Genomic DNA, 22,776 nt, shown 5'->3' with positions numbered 1-22,776 from the left:
CCTCTCCCTTCCAAAAAGGGTAAAGATGAATTTTTTAAAGTAGATACATGTGCTCCTGATAACTTTACATCTGACTGGTGTATTGGTCAGAATAGTATAGTTTGCAATGTAATAACAAACAACCCCCAGTTATAAATGGACTAAAATGAAACAACTGAATAAGTGTTGGTTTTTTTTTTTTTTTTTTGGCCTCTGGCTACATGTCCATTTGAGGATGGGGATGTGGGCTGTGCTGCTTGTTGTCATCTCTCACACTTAGATCTGACAAAGACTTCCCCAAATGGAGTGTTTCTGGTCTCTGTAGCTGAAGGAAGGAGAGTGCTGTAAAATCTTGCAATTTAAATGAAATGCTGTGGTCCAGAAGTCACCTGCAGTGTTTCTGTCCACAACTCTTTGACCAGAAGAATTCTCATGATCCTTCCAGTGGCAAGGTAGCCCAGAAGTAGATTCTCTCTCGTAGCCAGATGGGGAAAGTACCAGATTTATAAGAGCATTAGCCATCTTTGCCACATCTGAGGAACAAATTAACCATCAGCGCAAAGGCCCAGGCATCCCTTTTTTAGCAAACATAACATGATTAACCCTTTCCCCACCAATTCTGCTCTTACACTGAAATGATTCCCTCTATTCACCCCAAGCTGGCAGCTGTGACTTTGCAAACATGGAACGTGTTTCTCTGGTCAGAATTGAATTGAACATTGGCAGCGGCAGAACCAGCAAGCTGCAGCCCTTTTGTGTATTCATGCCTAATTTAATTCTTATTGAGTGAAATGTGCACTCATTTCATTCTTGTTGGGAACAAAATGATATTAAGCTAGTCCAACTATTAAATTAAGATTTTCTATGAGATTTTTATTAATTATTTTGTCTGGCCTTCCACAAGCTTGAATTTTATTTCATATTTCAGTTGTGATTCATTTTTGAGACTTTGAGTGTGGGGAACTATACACCGTGCTAATGGTACAAGAAGTACAGTTATCATTAGATAATACTGTATACTAAAGATTATCTGAGGCTAAGGGTGCTTTGTGACCTTGCATGTTACCTAATCCTAACTGTGCAACAAAGTCCACCTGGCAAGATTTAAAAATATACAAAATTACTGGCCCCTACTTTCAGGCTTACCCATTAAGGATGTGGCACAAGCATCTGTATTTTTATTTTTTTTTAAGATTTATTTATTTATACAAGAACCAGGGTACAGGCCAGATGTGCAGGAGGGTGAGAGGATTCACCAGCGACAGACCGGGGAACAGAACAGGCAGACTGATGAATACACTGCTGAGGGGAGCAGCGGGCGAGACAGGAGAGGTCTGCTGCGCCATGTGGGACCCTCGCTGGCCGGCCAGGATTGAACCCATGCTGCAGAGGCTGCGGACAGCTTCACAGCGCTGCCCTCAACCACCTGCGCCACCGGGGGAGGCCCATCTGTATTTTTAATATCAGCAGGTGATTCTAATGCACAACCAGAAGTGAGAAATGCTGTCCTGGAATGTTACGTAAGAGAAAGTTACCTATTTGAAAATGTTTTCTGAAACTATTGATTATATAAATCTCATTTTTTTTAACATCTCCCAACCTTCAGACTAAGGCTATCCATTCAGTAAAACAGAATCCATTTTCTCAGTGTTTCTGGTTCACTTCCTATGTGAAAAACAGTGAAGTTATTAAATAATTCATCACATGTTTTAGAATCTTGTCAGTCTCTCTGTATCTCATATTTTGGTTTATAAGCCAGGTAGTAAGAAATCTGTCTATCCTCAGTGTGCTGCACAATGCCATATATAGTGCATTTGGGCCCCATTATCAAAATCACTCTAATATAGTATTCACCAAAATAATGCAAGTAATGCTGTAATTGACAACCAATTTGGTTCCCCCTTTTCTTTAAAACACTGCAATGAAACATGGCACATGGTTTTTAAGTCATATTTTGAATTTGGAAACTAGGGTTAAAATTAGAGAGCAGTGGAAACTACAGTTATGAAGCCACTAATTACAGCAATTTGTGTAGTAATAATTTTTTCTTGCTTAAAAGGATATTTGCTTTTCCCTTTTCAAGTCTACCAGTTGTAGGCATGTCATTTTGAAAGTGAGTAAGATTGAATATTATTCAAATGTTCATAGTTCAATGAAGGTAAAATGTACATGCTATAAAAAGCTGCCAAATGATTTGGGTTGTTTCCAGGTTTTACCTATTGTAAATAGTGCTGAAATAAACATAGGTGTACAGGTGTTCTTTTGAATTAATGTTTTTGTGTCCTTTGGGTCGATCCCTAGGAGTGGAATTGCCAGGTTGTATGGTAACTCCATTTTTAGCAGACTGAGGAACCTCCAGACAGCTTTCCATAGTGGTTGGACCAGTTTGCACTCCCACCAGCAAATGAATTTTAACACATGTCCATGTCTTTGTTTTCTTTTAAAAATATTTTTTTTTCAATCTGGTGGCCTCCTGGTGGTGCAAGGGGTTAAGCACCACACTATGAAGCAATCGCAGCCTCTGCAGCATGAGTTCGATCCCTGGCCAGACAGACAGACCTCTCCTGACTCGCCTGCTGCTCCCCATAGCAGTGTACTTCAGTCAGTCTGCCTGTTCTGTTCCCCACTCTGTCTCTGGTGAATCCTCTCACCCCCCACATCTCTGGCCTGTATCCCAGCTCTTGTATGCATAAATAAATAAATCTATTTTTTTTTCAATTCGGGTAGAGGAGCATTTATTAGAATTAAATAGTAATCAATGCTGATATCGGCCAACTACAAACATATTGGACATATTGCAAGAGGGATGATTGTAATATGGATAACTCTCCAGCCATGAGATTTGTAAGCATTTCCATGGTCAGGCACAAAGGAAGGCACTTTCTCTTATTGGGAGTGGTGAATAATGCTACGCAAAGAAATGAATGGGGGGCAGAGGATGAAAGAGTGGCATGATCACAGGATCATGTAGTTGATTAGGGAATGTTTTTCCCTGAGGTCAGCAAATGCTACAGAGGGAACTCTAAGGAGGGGTTGTATGTTGGTTCAGCCTGAGGATGTGTCAAAGTTCAGAGGCCATGGAGGAGACAAGTTTTAGTTAAGTTGGTCAAATCAAGGGCACAGGTATTTTATCCAGATTGTCTTTGATTGCAAACAGTTCAAGTAATCATTTGTGAGACAAAGAATGAAAACTTGGCGGGTCTGTGTCTGGCCTTTACATAGGTAAACCAGGTAGGATACTTGTGAGTCCTATCTAAGGGAAAGGTAGTAAACTTCTGGAACACAAGGGATAGGAGGATTTGTTTAACAAAAACTTTTTCAGGTTCACAGGGGTTTCACCAAGTTCAAAAATGTCAATATAAGACCATAGAATGTAGCTGATTTTCAGACAGTAATAGGAATCATTTAGTGATGGCCTGCCTTCAACCTAGCACTTTACGTGTTCACTTCATCTCAACTGTTGTGGTATGAATTATTGTCCATTTTTCAGGCGAGGAAATGGAGGCTTAGGGAAGTGTAATATGTGATAGGAATTCAGTGTTTGATCTAGAATTCAAACTTGCATGTTCATGTTATACAAGTCAAACGTGTAGAATACATATTCAAGGAAAAATACACACGCTCTTTAATAACACTATCGGGGTTTAACATTGAGGCAAAGAAAAATGTTCTGTACAGTCTTAAACAGATAGGAATTTTGTGTTCTGAAATGCAGACATTCACTAAGCGAGAGATACAAATGAACAGGACCCTAAGGCTGAAATCTTTATAAAAGCATGACTGTGGAGGAATTTACCTCCCTAGTGAACTTCTCTGATTCTCTTGATTTTAAACATTATGGAAGGCTCTGTTCTTTTCCTTTGGCCCATGCTGAGAGACCATGCTGAGAAAGTTCTCTCTGCAGTCTGCTAACAGACATTTATAGTGGGATTTAAATTTATTCACTTCTTATACAGATGAGTATATTGTATCCAAAATCTACAGATTTTATTTTATTTTTTGTTAATGCATGGCTTTATTTTTTTAATATTTATTTTATTTTATTTTTTAAGATTTATTTATTTATTTATACAAGCACTGGGTACAGTCAGAAGCACGGGAGGGTGAGAGAACTCACCAGAGCGGGGGACAGAACAGGCAGAAGGACCTAAGTACACTGCTGAGGGGAGAAGCGGGCGGCAGGAGAGGTCTGCTGCGCCATGTGGGACCCTCACCCGGAGGCCAGGGATCGAACCAGCGCTGCAGAGGCTGCAGGTAGCTTCGCAACCCAGCGCTCAACTGCTGCGCCAACAGGGAGGCCCAATGCATGGTTTTAAACTGCTTGAATTAAAAATGGAGTGAAAGGGGCTTCCCCTGGTGGCTCAGTGGTTGACTGCTAGGCTGTAAGGCTGCCCACAGCGTCTGCAGCACTGGTTCATTCCCCGGCCGCTGGCGAGGGTCCCACACAAAAAAAATAAAAATAATAAAATGAAGTGAAAATTAAAATTTGATGTGACTTCAAATTTAAGGAGAGTAATAGGTGATATTAGAACATATAGTTTGTATCAGTTTGGAATTGTGAGAGAACTTATAGGTCATGGAATTCAATCTCCCACACAGTGCAGGAATTCCCTTGTAAGAGATTCCTAGTAACTAGTCATCTGAGCACTGTTTGAATGTCTTTAGTATTGCAAATCCCACCCAAGGGACAGACATGCCATTTTTGAATAGCCTTAATTGCTGGAAATTTTCTCATATCGAGTTGAGAAATACTTACCTAGCAAAGGAATACTTCATTTGCATCAGTGCTTTGGAAATCTACAAACAAATAAATGAAAAATAACAATCTCTAAATTGAATGCCAGCTCCGTGGGGGCAGGGGGGCAGAATTAGTTTTAGCCTCACTCATTATTCAGTGACTTAATACTGCCCCCCTCATGAACCATAATTTCTGTATCATAGGTTTTTCCTATTTTATTTTGTTTGCAAATAAATTGTAGGGTTGGGTGTGTGTTTCAGTGAAAGAATATGTATTGTCACAAATAGCACTTGGTCTTTCCACTCTTGGAGCTAAGTAGGTTTTGTGCTGTTCTGGGAAATTTCCATTGACTTCCCTCCCAATTGTAAATAAACCAATTTTGTCTCTACTTGGAGTTCAGTTCATTTAGTCCATAGAAATGTGTGTTTTCAAATTTCCTTCGAAATAGTTATAATATTTGTCTAGTTTCTTCATTTAATATGAGTAAAAATGAAATTTTAATGTGTTCATTTTCATGTTCACATCTGCATTAGTCATTGGATTACCTTTTTTCTGAAAATGATTGTTTATAAGCTTTTCTGGTCCTCCCACAATATACCCAAATGGATTCACCCACCAGAGCTAGGTAAACTTCCTCATTAAAGAAGCACACTTTGTAAACAATTGAAACCCAGTCTGTTCCTTTTCTTGGCTCCCAAAGGTGAATCCTTACGGGCAACAGAAATATGTAGACACTCTATTTTATCTTTATTTTCTGCTCTACTAATTTTGTATTTTGGTTTGTTCTTGGCCAGTCGATAACTCTGCATTGCTGGCAAGAGAGGTTGGGAATTTTGCTTTATGATCTGAACGTTTAGTAAAGTTATTCCCTATCACTGGCAATGGTGGTTGGAAATTTGACTTCAAAGTGTTATCATTTGATGAGCTTTTAAAATGCATTAATGGTTTGTAGAGAGTTTATCTCTGTTGGGTGCAAGATGACAGAGAATCTGGTTTGTTAGGCTTTTCTGTTTGTATTATTTGTCTGGTTTGAACTCAAATCAGTTATGAATTTTATACCCACTTGAAAGTGATTATCTAGACTGGTGGGTGTTATATTTCTGTTTATGCTTATCCTATGACTGGAATTTAAAATTGAAGTAATAAAATTTCTTTGTGTGTTCCTATTCTGAAAGAGCTTTACATCTCTTTGTATGTATGTGAAGCATTTTCTTACCCCTAGATAGTATTTCTAATTTAGACTATAACATCTTTTAAAATAGCTCTGTTCTTATTGGCTTAGAGATAAATAACTGTCTGTATTGATAGATCTTTTCTGTAATTACCCCAAATTAAAGAAATTAAGCCTCTAATACTTGTAATGCTAAAAATGTTAATGTTTATAGAAATAAATATGAACTAGTATAAATTTTAAGTTCATATAATTTAGGCAAACCTTTGGCATATGTGACTAGTTTTGCTCAACAAAACAAAGTATGTTTTCTTTGAGTTACTGTCATTAAATTTAATATAAAATGTACATTGTTTATGCTACATAGCTGTATTCTTCCCAAATGTGTGAGGCTTTTATATTCGCAAACATTACTTCTGCTTAATCTTTAAAATTACTAGAAGTGCAGGAATATGGTGGAAAAGGCAGCCCAGGTCATAGTTTGTCCACAGAGACACTGACTTAGCAATAATAAATGGACAAAATTACCTTGTGAACACTTTAAAAGCCGGTCAAGAGATTGCAGTATCCCTCTTAGACCTGCATCTTGTGGATAGAAAAATTTGTGGCATTTGGCATGCCCTAAACCCTTCCTTTATTTGGCATGATAGGGAGAAAACTGCCAAATCTCTCCCTCAGGAGGGAACAAAATGTGTGGAATGTGCATCCATTGTTCTGGGATTTTGGCAAGCTGCCTGAGGGACTTTTCTATTTGATCTAACTTGGAGTGTTTATGGGAACAGCTATTTAGAATACTGGTTGTGGGCTGCTAAGATAAAAGATAAGCACCACTACTTGTTACAGCACCAGAGAGATGTAGTACTTAAGAAAGACACCAGGAGGGCTAAGAGATTTCAGGCTTATGGTACAAATGCAGCAATCTCTTTAACTGGGAAATTATCACACAGACCCAGAGAAGATGCACCCATAGAATAGTTTTGAGAGGTTCCCAAAATGTTGTCAGGGTGATTAGTTTTCCCATGTATTAAGCCAATTTTATTTTTTTTTATTTATTTTTTTTTTAAATTTAAATTTTATTTTTATATTCCCCATACAATTACAACCCCCTTATTTTGACCCCAATCCCTCCTTTCCCTGCCCCCCACCATCCATAGAGTGTCTCTGGTTCATAGTTGTTTGTTGATTTTGATATTTACTTTCTTATAGTAAAGCCTCCCATAAAAGATGGTGGAAGTGACTTTCTAACAAATGTCCTTATATCAACAAAGATCACAGGCATACAAAGAAACAGAAAATCATGTCCCAATAAAAGGAACAAATTTAATCTCCAAAAATTAACTCTAAATAAAGTGATCTATGAAACACCTGAGAAGTAATTGAAGATGATTTGAAAAAAGATACTCAATTTGATGAGAGAGAAAATAGACAACACTGCAAGAAATCAAGAAAAATGATCCATAAACAAATATATCAACAAAGGGGAGAAACTATAAAGAAGGACCACTTACAAATTTTAAGGTTGAAGTATGCAATCATGTGAAAATTCACTAGAGAATAATAGACAACTAAGTAGAAGAAAAAAATCAGTGAGTTTAAAGACAGGTTATTTAGATTACTGAGCCAAATGAGAAAAAATGAATGCGAAGTGAAAAGAGCCTAAGGAATTTATTGGTCACCATCATATGGACAATATATAAATTATGGGAAGGGGCAGAGAGCTCATTTAGTGGAATAATGACTAAAAAATTCCTAAATTTGATAAATGGATATACAAATTCAAGCAGCTGAAGAAACTACAACTATATAAAATTTTAAAAAAGTAAAAAATAAAGTGTTAAAAAAAGAAACTACAACTATAATAAATTCAAAGAGACCACATCAAGACACATCATAATCAAAGTTACAGACAGAATTTTGAAAGCATCAAGAAAAAAGTGATTCAGTACATACAAGGAAACTCCTAAAAGGATGTTAACAGACTTCTCAACAGATATCTTATAAGCCAGAAGGGAACGGGGTGATATATTCAATGTGCTGAAAGAAAGAAAAAAAGAAAAACTGCCAAGCAAGAATACTATATTCAGCAAAACTGTGGTTAAAAAGTGAGGGAGAAATTAAGACATTAGTTCAATGAAAACTGAAGAATTACTTCTTTTTATTTTGGTTCACTACATTAACTTTAAAACTCATAAAATGTTTTTTACAAAGAAGCATTATATTTTGCATGCTGCTCTGAATAGATGCCAAGGAAATGTGGACTATTGTTACTTTTCCTCCCTGTCCCCCAAATGACTTAAAACATTCTTAAAACATTGATATCTTAGAGCTTTGTTTTATATAGAATAAAGATACATTATACTCTTTCACTCATGAACTAATTGATTCAGGACATGCAATATTGAGGAAGCTAGATTTGAAGTTTGGGGTATACACTGAAAACATGAACAAATGTGAACTTGAAAATTGGACAATGTTATGCAGGAATAGGACCTCTAGTCTTCCCAGAAAATAATCATGGAGAAAAATATTTAAAATTAACCGACAAAGATTTATGAAATTTTTTTCAATTACTCAAATTATTTTGTAGCTAAGGATTTGATTAAATGAAGTTTTAGTACCTTTACATTTAAATTATAGCTTCTGGCAAATACCTAAATAGGCTGTTGTTGAAACAAAGCTAATTTTATTGTTTATTGAAGTAATGAAGATCATTAATCTCAGCAGCCTTATTCTGGAGGTAAAAGTTCATAGGCTGCCTACCTTTCGCAGTTTTCACAAACCATTTATGTAATAATATCATAGAATCCATAAAAATCAATATTAGATGTGTTTTTGAGATTAATTTGATAAATGTCCTTTTATGAACATGCTTTTAAATTCAGAAATTGCTTATTAAAGGAAAACATACATCATTTCATCTATCTTTTTATGACTTACCATAAAATATACATTATTTTATCATCAAACTTGAGCTAAATGGCAAAGAACACAAGATAAAGTTTTTGTAAATTGTTCAGTCAAGTGTAGTTATTTCACAACTCTCACATTTTTATAACCATTGTCCAGATTTTTGTGTGGAATTTTCCTAATGTGACTTATCTCCCACTTTGGTATATAGATTTCATTTAATTTTTTTAATTGAGGTAACTAATTTAATAGTACTGATAAAATTATTTTAAAAAGGTAAAATTGTGACTCATGAAGGTAAAAAGAACTTGGGTCAAAGATTTTATTCAGCTCATTAATTAATGAGGAAACTAAGACATTAGAACTGGTTAAAAAGAAAATCAACAAAACACAAACAACCCAAATAAAGCCAATTAGGAATTCTGAAATAAATTTACAAATAGACACAAACTGCTCATTATCCACAGGGCAGTAATCAGTTACATCTCCCTGAGGCACTATCATTTACATTTCTATGGGCAAGAATTATTTGCATAGTAATCAGTTTTCTACAACTGACACAGATATAAAATAACTCAAAGACAATGAAAAGCAGGTATAATCCTGAAGCACACTTTAGAAAGCATAACCAGTGTACTTTTTTGCTCATGTCAAGAACTTTCACAGCTTTTCCTTATAGACCCAATTAAGATGAGAAATGTATTTCCACCTTACCTGAGTCCCTGTTACTCCATATTTAATGTTACCTATTTGATTCATTTATGTTATTTGTTTGACACTTCTTTAAATATAAAAATTTGATATTCCTGCTATGAAGCTGAAGAGAAGAAAATTACCTTGTTTTAACAAGTTAAAATGTATATATTTTTTTATTTTAACATTTTAAGTTTAATGAAATAAGAAACATAAACACTTTATTCTTTATGATCTGCCAGTCTGTTGATGATACTACAATGTTACTACAATGCTTATATGTTCTTGGCATAAAGTAGATTCCATCCAAGATTTTTTTTTCCTTTTTCATGTAAGAAAGTTAAGTGCTTGTCTAGTATACCCTGCTTCAACAATGCGAAGATAATATATGAACCTCATATTTCAGGGAGTTATATATTAATAATATATAGATGTAGATATAATAAATAAAAATCTTCAGATTATGAGACTGACATGCTGTCCACTGCACTAAGATGACAATAAAAATGTTCAACATCACTTGTAATCAGGGAAATGCAAATCAAAACCACAATGAGATACCATCTTACACCAGTCAGAATGGCACAATTGTTGGTGAGGATGTGGGCAAAAAGGAACTCTCCTGCACTGCTGGTGGGAATGCAAAGTGGTCCAACCACTATGGAAAGCTGTGTGGCAAAGCTGTGTAGCATTTTGCCCAAAAATAGATGACTGGATGGAGATGTAGTACATATACACAATGGAAATTACTCAGCAATCAAAAAAGATAAACTCATGCCATTCGCAGCAACATGGATGGAGCTGGAAGGGATCATGCTCAGTGAAATAAACCAGAAAGAGAAAGAAAAATACCAGATGGTTCTACTTTTAGGAGAAATGTAGAGGATCCAAATAAGGGATCAGGCAAAAAAAGTAATTATAATAAAGTGAATATCAGAATAAATAGGCAACTATAAGCCAGAGACATTCTACTGGGGGGGGGTGCAGTGGACAGTAGGATCAAATCAGAGGTGGGAAGAGCACAAGGGACTATGGTGATAGTTCATGGGTGAATGGGTGTTGGGAATTTAACAGGGACTATAACTGAGATGAGAAAGCATACATTGTACAAAAATGAAGAGTGATGTAAAAATAAATAAAATAAAACTAAAAAATAATTATAAAAATCGCTGTAGGAAATTTGACTTTTTGATACAATTATATTTTCAAGGAATTGCTATTAAACATTTTCAGTTAAATAGTGTTGGGCGCAGGGCCTCCCTGGTGGCACATGGCTTAAAGACAATGCTACCAAGCTATTGGCTACCACTGCTGCATGAGTTCAATACCAGCCGGCCAGGGAGCACCTACATGGTGCAGCAGATCTCTCCTGTCTCGCCTGCTACTCCCCTCAGCAGTGTATTTCAGTAGATCTCCCTGTTCTGCTCCCCACTCTCTGATGAATTCTCTCACCCCCCACATCTTTGGCCTGTACCCCAGTTATTATATGCATAAATAAAATAAATCTTTAAAAAAATATTGTTGGGCACAAAGGAAATTATCCTGTACCTCTCTAGGTTCATTTTAATCAAAGAAGCATCACCTAGTTTTTATAAGAGAAAAAGCCAAAAAAAGAAGTTTAATAATACCATGTATACCTCCTATATACATGGGAGAGACCCAGCATAACTCACTCCCCATGACTTCAGGCACCATCTTAAATAGTTTAATTATGAAGGGGGAGGCGGGGGGGGAGGGGAAGGTCAGTTATGGAGTTTATGAAGGAAAAGACAGTAAACAAAGGTATGCAGATTTATTTCAGCCTTCTCCTTGAAAGAGATGAGGGGGTAAATTCATTCCCGGTACAGTGAAGGAGAAAATCTTTTTTTTTTTAAATTATTTATCTATATTTTATAGCATTGTTTATTTTTAAACAGGTGTAGTCTTTTCTCAGGTGTAGTCCTCATAGAATTCCCACCACCAATTCACCCGTGCACCATCACCATAGTCCCCTGTACTCTGCGCCTGCATCCCCCGCCCCTGCAGGATGTCTCTGGTTTATAGTTGTGTTTGTTTTTGTTTTCTCTTGTTGTGTTTTGTATTAAAAAAAATTCTTTTTCAAAGGTAACCTCAGCCTTCAGAGCCTTCCCATGAAATCAGTCCTTTGCCAAATGCGTGCTTGGGTTGGCAGAGCTTTGCTTCCCTGCAATAGGAGCAAAAATAAGTGTTAATATAGGTGCCATGTGAATTTAAAGTTGCCACTTTATAACTTGTCCAATTCTTTTGTATTCTGTAAGCTGTGGGGTTTTTTATGTGTGTGTTTCTAACCTAGGGTTTCTGACTGTAGCACGGGGAGTGATATTCTTTGAGTTACAACATGAAAATGAAAACATGGGAAGTTTTAGAGGCTAAATTAAGTGCTACACCCCTTGGGTAATGAAAGTACCTTGTCTAAATTCTTTAACAACTAGAATATTTCTGAGTTCTAGCATATTCTCCCATTTCACATTGTTTCTCTTCCTTTAAGTCTGATTTTTCAAAATTTTAGTAATATATCACTCTAAAACAGTAATTATTTTGAAATTTTAAAATAACTAGAAGCCTTTTTACATGAATGTGTCTATGTGTATATATATATATACACACACACATATATGTTTAGAAAATTTTAATTTCTTTGTGTAATTGTGTGTAACTGATAGAGGATTGGCTTGCAGACCAAAAAGTTGCAATCCTTGTAGAAAAACTGTCTGAAGTATCACTAGATTCCAAAGCAGGCTAACATTGGAATTTCTCTTATAAAATGTCTCTAACATATATGGTGTTAAAATATGAAAGATTCTAATGATTGTTAATGGTTTTCTCTCAAAATTTAGACATAGTTTTATTTTTTAAATATTTATTTATTTATGCATACAAGAACTGGGGTACAGGCCAGAGGTGTGGAGGGTGAGAGAATTCACCAGAGACAGAGAGGGGAACAGAACAGGCAGACTGACTGAAATACACTGCTGAGAGGAGCATCGGGCGAGTCAGGAGAGGTCTGCTGAGCCATGTGGGCAGCTCCCTGGCCAGGGATCAAACTTGTGCCTCAGTGGCTGTGGACAGCCCCATAGGCTGCGTCCCAACCCCTTGCACCACCAGGGAGGCCCCAAGACACAGTTCTAAATTTGTGTTGTTTTACTTAGTTGACAATTATTTATAGAGCTCATACATGAAAAAAATTTATCAATGAGGAAAAGCATAAATTGATTTATGATTTGTATGTATAATTAGAAGGGTACTACCACAAAAATGCTCGGTTTTAAATGATTTATTCAAAATTCAGGGTCTAACATAAGCACAGGTATAGTCATTTCCCAGTTTGAGTAGTAATTTATTGCCACGGAAGCTAAATTTCTCTCTTCTCTGTCATTGTTCTCATCATCTTTCCTTTTCTTCAGAGATAACCACTATCTTGAAGTTATTTTTTTAAAAGATTTATCCATTTATTTCTATAAGAACTGGGGTATAGGCCAGATGTGCAGGAGGGTGAGAGGATTCACCAAAGACAGAGTGGGGAACAGAACAGGCAGACTGACAAAATACACTGCTGAGAGCAGCAGTGGGCGAGACAGGAGAGGTCTGCCCCGCCATGTGGTACCCTCGCCAGCCAGCCGGGATCAAACCGACACTGCAGAGGCTGCGGACAGCTACACAGCGTGGTGCTCAACCGCCTGTGCCACCAGGGGAGGCCCTATCCTGAAGTTATTAATCATTACATCAATTTAATTATTTTTTTAAAAATATAGGTGTTTTCCTAAACAATATTTAGTAGTATTTTCCATCTTGAGCTGTGTATAAATAATGAAATACCTATTCTGCAACATACTATTTTTTTAATGAAATCAGGACTTTTATTTTTTAAAAAGATTTATTTATTTATACAGTAATATTTATTTATTTATTTATACAATAATACAGTCAGGGTACAGTCAGAAGTGCGGGAGGATGAGAGAATTCACCAGAGCCAGAGCGGAGAACAGAACAGGTAGGGTGACAAAGTACACTGCTGAGGGGAGCAGCAGGTAGCAGGAGAGGTCTGTGCACCATGTGGAACCCTCACTGGGCGGTTGGTGATCGAACTGGCGCTGCAGAGGCTGCGCCACCGGGGAGGCCCTGCAACATACTTTTGTTTGACTCTTTGGACTTGTGAAATCCATTCAGGTTGATTTGTGTGGCACTAGCTTTTTCATTATTAGTGATGTGATATATGCTACTCCAGTGAATTAAAAGAATTAAAAGAATGTTAGATAATGTTATTATTTTATGCTTATGTTTTCAAGACTATTAAGATAAGCTTATTTGAAATCAGCAAGAAACAAAGAAATATTCATACTTAATATGAAGATGAATTAACTTTCTTACTACCTTTGCATCACTAATTTAAAAATAAGTAAATAATGCACTGATTCAATAGTAAGGAACTGTTCATTTTAATTCCACTTAATTTGGAGGTAAGATATTATGTTTGAAAACTAGGAGCATCAGTATGAATGATGAGAGACAGAGGACTTGAAAAATAGATTGGGGATGGATAGTAAGGTTCTGGTCTCATGATGAAGTTACTTCATTTGATGTGCTTAAGGACCCTTTCTAATGGGCTGTGTCATCTTAATTGGTTACATGCTCTTGCAAAACATAAAAACAAGTTAATCATAATGATATTTCACAAAAGCTGAACAGTTAGTCAGTCAACTACTCAGCCCAGAGAAAGTTTCTTGCCATTTGGCTTTCATACCACCTTAGCCTGAACATATAGAGAAACACAATGTGTGAGAAGAAAATGTGCTGTGATTACCTCTGATTGGTATGCTGTGTATGGTTTTGTTATAATATGGAGAGAGCAGTAAGCATGTAAAACCATGCATATTAAATTGCCAAAGTGAATATATCACAATGAGAACATTTACTCTTACTGCTCTGTTCCATCATGAATGGGAGAAAACAGGCTGGAGTTATGGAGATATAGGAGTTTTGGAACTATCACAGATTTGAGCCACGGACATTTTCAAGCATGTTAACTCTATGCGAAAATCTATTTTAAACAGTGGAAGTCATTTCTTACTAATTGTTTTCATTTTATTTGAAGCATTGATGTTTCTGTGTTAATATTTGCATTAGATATTTCTGCTGTAAATTTACCTATAACTTGATTTTCCTGTTTACTACCATGAATTTTGTGTGCTAGTGATTATGTTCTCATGGAAGGGAGATCATAACTGACAACAGTTTACAAATACAGATCTTTTATTCATTCTTAAACATCTTCTATTTTATTTACCATTGACAAAGGTAGTCTTATTTCATAAATAGCCAAAATTATATGCAATGTAGTATCTTTTAAATACTATCTTAGCATTAAGTCTTTCAAGTTAAAATTGCAAGCTATTTCTATTAACATCAGAATTTTTGATTATACAGTAAAAGGTACTTTCTGAATTTTCCTCTTCTGGTGTCTTCTGGGTTAAATAACATGATATAAAACACTATGTTGTTTTAGTATATTATAAATGCTAATATATTAGGATGTAATTATTTTGCTTGACTATACATATTAAAACATGTTTTTGATTTTGCATTTACATAATGAGCATTTTATTGCAATTCCTAATATTTCACAGCTGCTAAGGCAAAACTATATTTCAATGAGAATATAGGTTGAAGATTCAACATCTAGAAGCTTGAGATGAATAAATGATTTGGTGAGAGAGTGAACAAAAAGTTATTAATAATAAAATATTTGGGGATCTTTACACAGTATCTATCTACATTGAGAAACTATTTGCAAATGAAACATTTCCATCTGAATTTGAAAGGCCAGGGTAGCCAAGATCAAGTTTGTTCTATTTTGAATGAAGCACTGATTTTTCCTTTTCTTTTTATGCAGATACTTTTTCATTCATCTCTCTCTAACATCTCTCAAGTTATTAACCAGATTTCCTAAGGGAGAAACCATCTACCCCCCAAATTGTACTAACTTCTTAAGCATTTTTTGTGCTTGGCTTCAATTTCTTCTACCTTCTCTACTAGATTCACCCTCTTTGTTCACCTCTCTAAGGGAGGCATTGTAAGGAGGCTTTCTTAGGGGGAATTTACAATATCTAGTGACATAGGACTCCTTTTTCCCTTAGGCTAGACACTTCCTCAGTGAAAGAAGCCTTTTATCAGCATCCATTATGCTTCTTTCCCACTGCTATAAATCCTCTATATTTTCTTAAATAGGACAGATTATGTTAGGAATCCAGTTTCAATGCATAGTGCATGAATTTAGTTGTGAGTGGGTTTTTTTCTTTCTAATCTCTGTAAACACTGATAGTTTCAGCTTGGAAAGAACTTGCCTTTTTTGTTTCCTTTGTTCAGTTTTTAAGCTTTATATGGTAAGTGATGAGAAAAATTGATGAAAGAAAATCTAAAAAGGCCATGAAATTCTCATTTAGTTGGGTTAAACACCTCAGTTTAAATGTGTCTGCCACTTAACATATTTCTCTGGTGGGTGAACACTTGTCCAGTCTTGAATTGACTATGACTTGAAGCTTTCATTGGTGTTTGCTTGTTTTATAAAGTTCTGTTTTTGATAATGCATTGTTAAACAGTTTGTTGGATATTAGAACTATTTATTACCAGGTTGCTCCTTAGAACAATAGCTGTAATTGCATTTTTTTTCAGGCAATTGTTTTTCAAGTGAGAAACAGGTAATTTTTGTATGCAATTTATTTTAACTAAATATCTTGCATTATTTTTGGAAAATGTTTCTATATTTAAATTTCTCAAATTCAAAGCACCAAGGAAAATGATAGGAATAATTTTCAGTTGTTAATTTGAGATTCTGTAATATAGGGCGGCCTTGTTTTTCTACTGGGAATATTTTCTTTCACTTACTGTATTATGACCTTGCAAAATCAGATAAGTTTTCCAATTAGCTTAATATTGCTGAACAACACCTTTATTTGACATTGTATTTGCTATCAAAACGTGTAATTGGATCCTGCCTGAATAAATGGTAAAAAAAAAATAGGTGCTTTACACTTATCCATTTTAGTTACTTTTTTAATTAAGTTCCTCATAGGAGGTTTTAGTTGAAGTGAAAATTGCTTTTGTCATTGTAAGTTCAAGAACTCTAGCCCATCAATCAAGCAACACTCATTGTAATCTCGTGGAAAACACTGCAGTAGCTACTATATGAATTAATGGTGATATTTCATTTTGTAATTAACAATATCTGAAAACAAGTTGAAGGTGTTTGTTGTAGTCTTAACAGCACTCCATGTGAAATAGTTACTTCTCTGCAAATTTAGTACTAACAGTGGTGTGTTTGTCTAGGTTAAATAGCTTTAGGTGGCATGTAGGAATACCCAATTCAAAAATGCTCAGTAAAAATTCATAATCATTATAGGTTGTTGGGTTATCCTATGGACTCCAAGGCTATCAGACACAGGAGGAATTAACAAAGACAAGAAGGTGGACTAGGAATGCCATCAGGATCTAATCTCCACTACTTTCTCTGTTGATTTCATTCATTTATTCATGTGTTATTCAGCACATGCTTATTAAGAATGTTATGTTTGGGCCTGGCAGTAGAACTATGTCACTGAACAAGGCCTATTTGAATATATATGTATATATATATTATATATAAACAATGGAATTCATATGATAATATTCACCCATAGAAAGTCTACAAATCAGTGAGTTTTAGAATATTCAGAGTTGTGCAACCATCACCACAATTTTACAACATTTTCTTTTTTTTTTCATTTTATTACATTTTTATTTCAAGATAACATATAGTAAAAAAAAATTAATGGGACTTACTGGCATTTACAATGCTTACAAAGAAATGGGACTCTAAAAACAATTTAGTTCAGATTTAAGAAATTGTTCTAATTAAACACAATAAATCTATTTCCAAATGTTCAGTTTGGAACAAAATTTAAGATAGCATTTGGTAGATATTTATGTCTGTTGTCTAGTTGCAGTTATTTTTATATAACCTCTGATTCTTGGGATATCCAGACCCCATTTTCCTAACACAGCAGGAAAGACATATACTTGTGGACACTTAAAGGAGCATTTTTTTTTTTAAAGATTTATTCATTCATGTATACAAGAACTGAGATACAGGTCAGACGTGCGGGAGGGTGAGAGGATTCACCAGAGACAGAACGGGGAACAGATAGGGCATACTGATGAAATACACTGCTGAGGGGTGCAGTGGGTGAGACAGGAGAGGTCTGCCAAGCTATGTGGGTTCTCGCCAGGTGGCTGGGATTGAACCCGTGCTGCCAGACACTGGGGACAGCTTCACAGCACTGCGCTCAGCTGCCTGCACCACCAGGGGAGTCCCTTAAAGGAACATTTTCTTTACTTAGAAAAGATACCTTGTACCCGTTAGCAGTCACTTTTTCCCCTCTCAATATCTAGCAGTCACTTAAATATTTGATTTGAAAGTAAGTTCTCATTCTGTCAGTTGTCTTCACTGTCTGAATGGTGGTCTTTGAATTTTTCATTTTGGTGAAATCCAATTGTCTGTGTGTATGATTTTGTGTGTGTGTTGTGTGTTTTATTATTCATTAATGGCCAAGAAGACTGCCTGGCCTAATGTCACAAAGTTTTTCTCCTATACTTTCTTTCTAACAGTTGTACAGTTTTTGTTCTTACGTTTAGGTTTATGATTTATTTTAAGATGATTTTTGGATATTGTGTGAGGAAACGATCTAACTTTATTTTTTTTATTTATGGACATGCCATTTTCTCAGCTTGATGCTTACATATAAAATGTAAAAAAGAATCACCTGGCATTTGTGTTAAAATGCGTATTATCATTTCTACTTTTAGGTGACACTGCTGATAGTGGTCCTGTGGCTATATTTTGAATAGCAAGGAGATATGCAACTACTGAACAAATAATTACAAACATATTCTACCTGTGTGACTTTGATGAGGGCTCTCGCTGGAATGCAGGCTGTCCTGGTACAATGTCCTCATAGTGGGTAATCTTTGGTCAAGTACTGAGTCTTTGTGGGGGTTTTCTCATTTACTGATTTAGAATAATAGCTCTTCTGCAGAGATATAATAATTTTGTTTCTGGAACAGAGTGTAGGTGCTGAGTCTGTTAGTTTTCTTGCCTTCCTACTTCTGGAGAAGATTTTCTTGTGATTTACATTTACATGTAAATGACCAAGTATAATAGAGCTATAAAATGAAAGATAAAACAAGAGTTATCTAATGGAAAGTGAACATAGTTTTTCTCCAAAATCAAGACTAAAGATGATCAACCTAACTGAATAAAAAGTTAGGAGGCCTGTGGCCTCCCCGGTGGTGCAGTGGATTGAGCGCAGTGCTGTAAAGCTGTTGGCAGCCTCCATAGCACAGGTTCAATCCCCAGATGGCCAGGGAGATTCTCACATGGTGCAGCAGACCTCTCCTGTCTCACCCGCTGCTCCCCTTAGCAGTGTATTTTAGTCAATCTGCCTGTTCTGTTCCCCGCTCTGTCTCTGGTGGATTATCTCACCCTTTCACACCTCTGGCCTATACCCCAGTGCTTGTATAAATAAATAAAATCTTTCAAAAAAAGAATATAATTCCTATATAAATATAATTCCTGAAATCACAAATTTCAAGTTATAGGTAAAGAACAATTGTAAGCAGATTTAATGCCAGTTATTTCCTGAATTAGTAAAATATTCTTAGGAAAGTAAATTATGCTTAAATATTTATATGTCCAATCTATTTATGTGAGGAATTTGATTTAAACTGATTAGTACATTATATTGATTGGTAGGCTTTCACATTTTTCTTTCTTTTTGTGAATGTTATGTGGCAATTAAAACACAAAGACAAAAAAGTCACATCATATACTCAAGCTTACAGTCTAAGTATAAAATGTTAGTCTAATATCATCTACCTAAAGTTAGATTAATATTTATTTTGTTTGATTATTAATGTTGTTTAAAGTAAAACTTGGAAAGAGAACCTAAAATATAAGAGTTCAGAGTGAGATGAATGTCATTTTCCCTCTTGCAAATATCAACCTTATTTCTGAAGATAGCCTTGATGATACTTTGAGGAAAGTATCCAATTTCTCAGCAAGTGTTGTTAGCTGTAGATTTTTGATAGATGTTCTGTATCAGGTCAAGGAAGTCCCTCTTTATTGCAGATTTCCTGAGTATCATGAAAGCATGTTGGATTTTGTCAAATGCTTTTTCTGTATTAAGTGATAAGATCATATGATTATTCCTCTTTAGTCTTATGATGTGATGGATTACATGGGTTGATTTTCAAATGTTGAACCATTGCTGCATAACTGGAATAAATCCTGTGTATTCATGGTATATTGTTCTTTTTTTTGCATTGTTCAATTTTATTTGTAATAGTTCGTTGAAGATTTTGATAAATATTTGAAGGATATTGATATATAGCTTTTCTTTGTTTATAACCAGAGAATTATCTAGCTGATTGTGGTTTTATGTTAATGTTGGCCTCATTGACTGGGTTAAAAAATATTCCCTTTGCTTCTGTTTTCTGAAACACATGGAGCAATTAATATCTCTTCCTTAAATGCTTTGTAGAATTCACCATTGAACTCATAAGGGTCTTAGTCTTTTGTTATTGGAAAGTTACTAATAATTTATTTATTTATTAGATATAGACTGTTTAGATGATCTGTTTCTCCATATGTAAGTTTTGGTATTTTGTGTCTTTCAAGGCCTACTTAACATAATTTATCTGATTTTTGGGCATATAATTACATTATTCTGTTAGTTCATGTTGTGGGATTAGTAGCTATGAAACTCTTTTTAATTAATTGGTGTTTTCTCATGGCTAGTGTGGCTAGTGGTTAATCAATTTTATTGATCTTTTAGAAGAATGAGATTTTATTGACTTCTTTTATTGATTTCCATTCTACATATTGTTTATTTTCTTCTACTGGTTTTAGGTATAAATTAGTTTTCTTTCTCTGGTTTCTTATTGTGGCTTCTTAGCTTATTGATTTTAGATCATCCTCTTTTTCAATATATTTGCCTAATGCTCTAAATTCCCTTTAAGGCACTGCCTTCACTGTGTCCCATAAATTGGCATACATTTTGTTTTTGGTTAGTTCAAACTACTTCTAAATTTCTCTTGAAATCTATTTTTGATCCATGCTTATTTAGAAGTGTTGTTTATTTTCTAATTATTTAGATATTTTCCAGCTACTTTTCTCTTATTGGTTATAGTTTAATTGTATTGTGGTCTTGAAAATATAGCCTGTATGATTTCTATTCTTTTAAATTTGTTAAGATGCTTTTTGCAGCCCAGAATGTGGTCTGTATTAGTGAATGTTTCATGAGAGATTAAAGAGAAAGTATGTTCTGCTCTTGTTGGATGGGACTATTCTAAAAATGTCAAATAGGTCAACTTAAATGATAGTGCTGTTGAGGTCACTTATATCCTGATTTTCTGCCTGCTTGAGCTATTAATTATTGAAATGAAATCTTTAATAGACTATTTTTCCTTTCAGTTTTTATCTTGTGTATTTTGACACTCTTATTAGGGAATTACACATTTAGGATTGCTGTGTCTTCGAGGAGAATTTACTCTTTTATCATTATGTGGTAACCTTTATCTCAGGTTATTTTCTTGTTCTGAAATCTATTTTGTCTGAAATTAATATAGCTATTCCAGCTTAAAAAATACTGCTAACCTTGTATGTCATTATGTATTCTTTTATTTTTAACCTATTTCAGTCATATTTAAATTTATTGCAGATAACATACAGCCTTTTTTAAACTTCTCACAGTATCTTTTAATTGATTTACTTATTTAGATCATATTTAAAATAGTTTTAATACATCTGGATTAATAACTATAATGCAACTATTTTATATGTATTGCATTTGTTATTTGGAGAGAGGATATAACAGTCAGTAGATTTATTACTACTTGGAATATACGTGTATGGCTCTAGGGGAGATTTGCTCTAGAAGTTTTGTCTTGAACTTTCAGATTTCTTCCTAGGAAAGCAGTGAGGACAAAAAATGACAAAAAAATATTCATATGACACTACTTCATGTCAGTTGTTACTCAGTCTATGTAAATTGCATAATTTTTAAGCTTTGAGGGTTTTGTTAGCTTCCTTATTTTGCCTTCATGAATGTTTCAAAATATTTAACATTGTATTTAACTGGATTTTGAACTTTACTCAAAGGGTTAATGAAACCTTTTAGAAAGTTATTGAATTTCTGGGCCTCCCTGGTGGCACAAGGGTTAACATGCAACTAATGAAGCAATCTTCAGCTTGAGTTCAATTCCTGGCCTGCCAATGAGCAACCCATATGGCGCAGCAGACCTCTCCTGACTTGCCCACTGCTCCCCTCAGCAGTGTATTTCGGTCAATTTGCCTGTTCTGTTCCCCACTCTGTCTCTGGTGAATTCTCTTACCCCCTACACCTCTGTCATGTACCCCAGCTCTTGTATGCATAAGTAAATAAATCTTAAGAAAAAAGAAAGGTATCAAATTTCTGAAAAACTTTGTTAGCCAACATGTATATTGAAAGTGGGTAGTAATACTCTTTTAATTTAGTTCCTATGCTTAAATTTTATAAAATAGTCATTTTGTATTTAGATTTAAATGATATTCCTACAGTATTGTGAAATGTATCAGTAATAGCTTTTTGCTTTTAGGGAATGTTTTTCTGGTTATAATAAAAAGTGGTGCATTTCCCTTCTCAAATTTGCAAACTCACCAAAAGCCCTCAATCTGTTTTTCCACAAAGGTATAACAGAACTTTACTACTGAATTCTTAAAATGAAAGTATGATTTTATTTTTCGGTACTTGTATCAGCTCTGAAATCCATCTCTGTGCGTGCATTTAAAAATTTTATTTATTTATTTTTTTAATAGAGGCATGTTTTATTTATTTGTTTGTTTGTTTGTTTGTTTGTTTTGTTTATACATGCACTGGGTACAGTCAGAATCGCGGGAGGGTGAGAGAATTCACCAGAGCCAGAGCGGGGAGCAGAGCAGGCAGATTGACGAAGTTCACTGCTGAGGGGAGCGGCGGGCAGAAAGAGAGGTCTGTGCGCCATGTGGGACCCTCCTCCGGTGGCCGGGGAGCAGCCGGGATCCAACTGGCGCTGTAGAGGCTGTGGGTAGCTTCACAACCCAGCGCTCAACCGCTGCGCCCATTTAAAAATTTTAACCCTTGTGAATATTTCAAAAATTTGGAGTATTTTATCTTAACCAGACTAATATCGTAAATTCTACCAGTCTATATCAATCACAAGG

General features: G+C 35.3%; 1 protein-coding gene across 2 annotated transcripts in view; it reads left to right on the top strand.

Annotated features, from left to right (window-relative positions):
• IL1RAPL1 (interleukin 1 receptor accessory protein like 1) overlaps positions 1–22,776 on the top strand; it is a 1,141,580-nt gene that overhangs the window by 251,194 nt on the left and 867,610 nt on the right. The window lies entirely within an intron of this gene.

This window comes from Talpa occidentalis, unplaced genomic scaffold, assembly GCF_014898055.3.
Source record: "Talpa occidentalis isolate TD23 unplaced genomic scaffold, MPIMG_talOcc4v2.1 talOcc4.15, whole genome shotgun sequence".
NCBI classification, from domain to species: domain Eukaryota; kingdom Metazoa; phylum Chordata; class Mammalia; order Eulipotyphla; family Talpidae; genus Talpa; species Talpa occidentalis.
This window is presented reverse-complemented; position numbering and strand designations above follow the sequence as displayed.